Consider the following 5,990-nt stretch of genomic DNA (forward strand, 5'->3'; position numbering starts at 1 on the left):
TAGTGGACTCTGATGACCTGGCTATTCTGTATCTTTTCTGACTTTATCTCGTACCAGCCATTACCAGATTTGCTTTGTTCCAGCCACACTGACCTTCTTGCTCTTTGTCAAATACATCAAGGTTTTCCTGCCTCAGGGCCTTTGCACTTGCTGCTTGGTATATCATTAGTGCCGTGCTTTCTTCTCAGATTTCTGCTTACCTAGGTCCCTCACTTCACTGTTGTACCTGCTCCTTGTGCCCCTCAAATAGGGATAAATCAAAAATAGCACTTCCCACACCACCACTCTATTCTTTTATACTTTAGTTTTCTTCATAGCATTACCTAACATATTTCCTTCTCACACAGAGACACATACATTTTGCTGTTATCTACTTATCACCTGTCTCCCCTACTAGAAGGTGAAAAATAAACTTCATGCAGCACGAGTAGCACAACATTACCTATCATATTTACTTCTGAGGCTGGAACATGGGTGAAACAAAAGGAATGTTCAACATGTGTTTATAAAAGAATTACGATCATCTGAACTAATTAAGTAACTAACAAATAATCAAAGAAGAATTTTAGGAAGATTGGCATAGGATATGGGAATCTGTGAAAATAATCTAGACAGGTAAGAGACTGACCAAGAATAAGCACCAAGGGGATAAAAAGAAGAAAAGAAATGAATGTAAAAGCTTGGATTTTCTCCCTGGGCTCGGTTTCCTTATCTGTAAAACAAGGATTGTGGAACTAAAATTATGACTATAGTTATTTAGTATTGTAAAAATAATGCCTCCCTCAGAGCTCAAGTTCAGGCAGGCTTACTGCTGATTATGAAAGAATCAGATTCCCTACATGTGGGTTTCTTCTCCTGCAACACACCCCAGTGCATGAGCAGGCATCCCTTGGTCCTCCTCACTTTGCCCTGTAGGAAGCAGGGCTTGGGGAATCAAAGCAGAAGTCATCCTCTGAGTACTGCTATTACTGTGAGTAATAAGCTGTCATTTGTCTCTGAGCCAGGCTTCTCGTGCCTTCTGTCAGCATCCATGAAACCCACTAGTTTGAATGTAGGGTAAAATCTCAGAGCCTTCAACGTTCTTGATAGATACAAAATACAACGTATGAACATCAGTTCTTTCAATATACTAGCAACAAGCAATTAGAAAATGAATTAATTAACAACACATTTAAAATAACATGAAAAGTGGGACTTCCTTGGTGGTGCAGTGGTTAAGAATCCGCCTGCAAATGCAGGGGACACGGGTTCGATTCCTGGACTGGGAAGATCCCACATGCCTCGGAGCAACTAATTCCGTGTGCCACAACTACTGAGCCTGTGCTGTAGAGCCCGTGAGCCACAACTACTGAGCCCAGATGCCACAACTACTGAGCGCAGATGCCACAACTACTGAAGCAGGATTTTTACATTCAAAACTAGAAAAACATTGCTGAGAGAAATTAAAGACCTAAATAATGGAGTGAGAGTCCATGCTCGTAGATATGAAAATGTTATATTTTCCCCACTCTATTATTTGAATCTATGGAACAGAAGACAGAAACAGCCTGTCCCTTCAATGGAAGGAATAATCCCTTCCATCTCAGGGACAGAGCCCTGATTAGACTGTCTATTAGCTGCTGTTACAGAGATCCCAAGAGCATCTCTGGTCACAGTAGCTCCCTCATCTTTTCAATGGATTCCCTTTCTGTTTTTATTAGTTGTAGTTCATTTCTTTCTTCCTTCCTTCCTCCCTCCCGCCCTCCCTCCCTCCTTTCCTTCCTTCCTTCCCTCCGCGCCCCCCCCCCTTCTTTCTTTCTTGGCTACATTGGGTCTTCATTGCTGCATGCAGGCTTTGTCTAGTTGCAGTGAGTGGAGACTACTCTTCATTGTGGTGCAAGGCCTCCTCATTGTGGAGGCTTCTCTTGTTGCACAGGTTCTAGGTACTTGGGCTACAGTAGTTGTGGCACATGAGCTCAATAGTTGTGGCTCTCGGGCTCTATAGCACAGGCTCAGTAGTTGTGGTGCACAGGCTTAGTTGCTCCACGGCATGTGGGATCTTCCCAGACCAGGGAATCAAACACATGACCCCTGCATTGGTAGGCAGGTTCTTAACCACTGTACAACCAAGAAAGTCCCTGTAGTCAGTTTCTGAAGAACATTGTCTGATATTTTTTTAAAAATTCGTAGTATCAGGATTTGTTGGTATGCTGCTTTTTGTGGATTTTTTAGAGGAAAATTGTCATTGAAGAATAAGAACCACCAAACCTAGACCCAAGAGAGGGAGGATGGCCACAAACCCTAGTGACTGACCAAAGCCACAAGTTGGTACTAAAAGCCCTTTTGTCATCTATAAAATGATGGTGGTCCCTGCCCCATTCATTTCACAGCATCACAGTGCTCAGACCGAAGCTCGGATATTGCAAAAGCTTTACAGAGAAACTCACAAGTGGTGTGATTAGAACAGCAGAAAACACCAGAGACAGGAATGGAAGACCCCAGGCTTGTCCCAAGAGATTGATTTTAAAAGCCTTTTGAAAAGGCAAGAATGGAAAGAATTGATATTTGGAAGCAGGAATCCTACCCCCACCTACCAATCAGTCACTCATGGGTGTGATCTTGTCAGGATCCTGTGGGACCTCTAATGTCTGGAATGTGCTCCATCAGTTGGGAGTCAATTTTTCCCTTCCTTTCTGGCCTGTCCCTTACATTATTCTTCATGTGCAACCTGCCCTAGAATTTTTAAAAGGACAAAAGATCATGTAGCACCCAAACGTGATTGTGGAAAATATCAACAAGAAAAGGAATAGGCCCGGAATTTAGGAGAATATGGAATTTAGAAGACATCAAATACAAAAATAAACCCATCTAAACAGGGCTCCAGGGAGCTCCCTTTATTTCTGTAGGCTTTCTCACCCCAACCCCATAAAAATGTTTTACACACACAAAGGCGAGCAAAGACTAAAAAGATGCAAAGCTTCCAAAAATAACAGATGCTCAGCTTAAGGAATTGGATGACTGAGTCACATGAGCACATTCCTGGAGCGGCTTGCTGTTTGCTCAGTCAGAGCACCAGTTCAGAGCCCTAGCCTTCTGGACCAGAGGGCCTCCCTCAGCTTTGGACTGGCTGGGGACAGAGCACTTACTCCCTCTGTGCATCCTCCAGTCGCTTCACTAGCAAATCCTGCTTCTGCTCCACTAGCACCTGATAATACTGATGTGGGTGATATGTTTTAGCCAGATGCACTTATCCACCATGATTAGGTGGAAAATTCCAGGTTCCTTATACTTGTAGGTCTCACCATGGGACAACATCAGCCTGTTGTTCAGAAAGCAGCAATGGAGGAGCAACTCTTGCTCAAATGCACACAGGTCCAGGAAGTTTTCCAAGCTGACCCAGATATAGGGTCCAGAGCCATAACTGAGAAAGGGGATCTTCAATGCCTTCAACTTGTTAATGATGTAGCTATGGAGGTTAGCGAGCGGATACACTTTGTCAGTATGTTCTCTGTCCTGGAGTAGCCAACCTAGCTTGTGCTGGGCAATGCCAGAGGCAGCCACAGGAGCTCATGGCAGAGCCCATCTCCTTGTTGTGGGTATACAGAGTGCCAAAGCAGAAGCCAGGGATGCTAACATCCTTACTGATGCTTCAGATCACATGGGCCCAGTTGAGGCCAGGCAAATTCTCCATGTCCAGAACACTGCGAAATATATTCATCCAACACAGAAAGCATGTAAATCTCATCTATAATCACATGTAGGTTTGCCTCTTGGCAAATTCCAGGTATTCCTTGAAGGCATTATGTTAAGTGAAATAAGTCACACAGAGAAAGCCAAACGATCTAACTTACAATGTGAAATCCAAAAAAAACAAACAAAAACAAAAAACAAACAAACAAAACCAACAGCAACAACTCAACTAATGGAAACAGAACAGATAGGTGGACAGGTGGTTGTCAGAGATGGGGGTGGGGGAGGTGGGGGAAATGGGTGATGGTGGTGAAAACATACAAAACTTTCAGGTACAAGATAGATAAGCCTTGGGGATGTGATGTACAACGTGCTGATTATAACTAACAATTCTGTATTCTGTATTTGAAAGTTGCTGAGAGAGTAGATATTAAAAGTTCCCTCACAAGAAAAAAATAACTATGTGGGGTGATGAAAGTTAACTAAACTTATTATGGTAAATCACTTTGCAATATATGCATGTATCAAATCATCAAGTTGTATACCTTAAACTAATACAATGTTATATATCAATTATATCTCAATAAAACTAGAAAAAAATTTTTTAAAAATGCCAGGTATTCCTTCAGTGAGTCTCAAGAGTAGAGGTCACCCAGAGGATTCTGAGGGTTAATTGGCATGAGGTCTCTGACCTTATTGTCCTTAAGCATAACCTCAAGCAGGGCTTGCTCCAACTTACACACAGTGAGCTGGAAAGGATGGGTGTTCACATCGGGTATCTCACTGGGTACACAAGCATCAACTCAACTTTCACATACAGCTGGGAGCTGAAGAGGAAGCCACCATAGATGGAAGTGAGGGGTCATGAAAGTCTCACCTGGGTCACACAGAACCATGGTCAGCATGGAGAAGACACAGCATTAGCCATTTAGAACAACCAAGTTTTCTGGATCCAGGTGGGCAGGTGCCTTGCAGTAGTAGGTCAACAACCAGGCTGCTTCTTCCCACAGGGATGCTTGCCCTCTCTAATTGGGATATTGCCGTAGGATCTCCTCAATGCAGTTTATGTCACTCTGACTCAAGATTTCAGTCATCCAATCAACGCACAGCTTATTCTCTTTGGTAACAAGGTTAATGAAATCCAAGGTGTTCTTGTCCTCATGGTATGGGTCTCCATGGCAGTTCTTATGGTCTGTAGTCCTAGAAGCTGAAGTGGTACAAGGCAGAGATATCAGTCCCACAGTTGGACAGGTCACGGCTGGTAAATGCAGCTTCAAAATCACTCAGTTGATGAACTAGCTGGTCAGGCTGCCTGGATGATGGGGCCACTGCCCACCTCTGATTTCACCTCCAGAGTCCTGGGAAGGGCAAGACAGTTGGAGGCCCAGGCCACCCATGGCCCCAGACTGTAGGAGGTAGACCAGTGGTCCCGGAGGGATTCCTGCTCCTGACTGGCCTGATTGTACCTCTGCTTTTCCAGCACCAGGTCCTGTTGTATGTGCTTGGTCATCAGCTGCATGATATACTCTTCAATAATCTACTGCAAATGCACCATCATCTCCATCAGTTGGCTATTATTGCTCTGGTTTCTGAGGCCCTGGTCCCTCATCAGGCCACAAGGCACGTGGAGTGTCTGATAGGTGATTCATACTCTGGTATTTGTACTGGCCTCCTCAGGCTGGCTAGAACTTTTGCCTCTGTTTCCACTCATCTTTCCCTGGTCGAAGATCTTATGCCTGATGAAATCATCCCAGACTATCAGGGCTCAGGGACCTCTCCAACACTGTATGCTTGCTTATCCACCTTTTTTATTATAATCTTCCTAGTTAGTTTGAAGTTGTAGGTATTTTATCATAGTTTTGCCTGGCATTTCCTCACTGACTAATGATGTTGAGCATCTTTTCATGTGCACACTGGCTATTTGTATATTTTCTTAGGATGAAGGTATATTCAATATTCTTTGCCTACTTTTTCACTGAGCTATTTGTCCTTATAGTATTGGGTTGTCAGGGTTCTTTATATATTCTGGATACAAGCCTCTTATCAGACATACGATTTGAAAATATTTTCTCCAATTTTGTGGGTTGTCTATTTTCTTTAGTGTATCATTTGAAGCACAAAAAGTTTTAATTTTGATGAAGTCCAATTTAGCTATTTTTTTCTTCTATTTCTTTGTTTTTTGTATGATTTCAAAGAAACCACTGCCTAAATCAAGGTCACCAAGGTTTACTCCTATGGTTTCTTCAAAGAGTTTTCTAGATGTAGTTCTTATGTCTACGTCTATGATCCATTTTGAGTTCATTTTTGTGTATAGTGTGAGG

At 43.0% G+C, this 5,990-nt stretch overlaps 1 pseudogene; it reads right to left on the bottom strand.

Moving 5' to 3' along the window:
- Positions 1-3,121: 3,121 nt before the first annotated feature.
- Positions 3,122-5,278, bottom strand: LOC130836424 (probable inactive 1-aminocyclopropane-1-carboxylate synthase-like protein 2; annotated as a pseudogene).
- Positions 5,279-5,990: the final 712 nt, after the last annotated feature.

Source organism: Hippopotamus amphibius, chromosome 15, assembly GCF_030028045.1.
Source record: "Hippopotamus amphibius kiboko isolate mHipAmp2 chromosome 15, mHipAmp2.hap2, whole genome shotgun sequence".
Classification (NCBI taxonomy): domain Eukaryota; kingdom Metazoa; phylum Chordata; class Mammalia; order Artiodactyla; family Hippopotamidae; genus Hippopotamus; species Hippopotamus amphibius.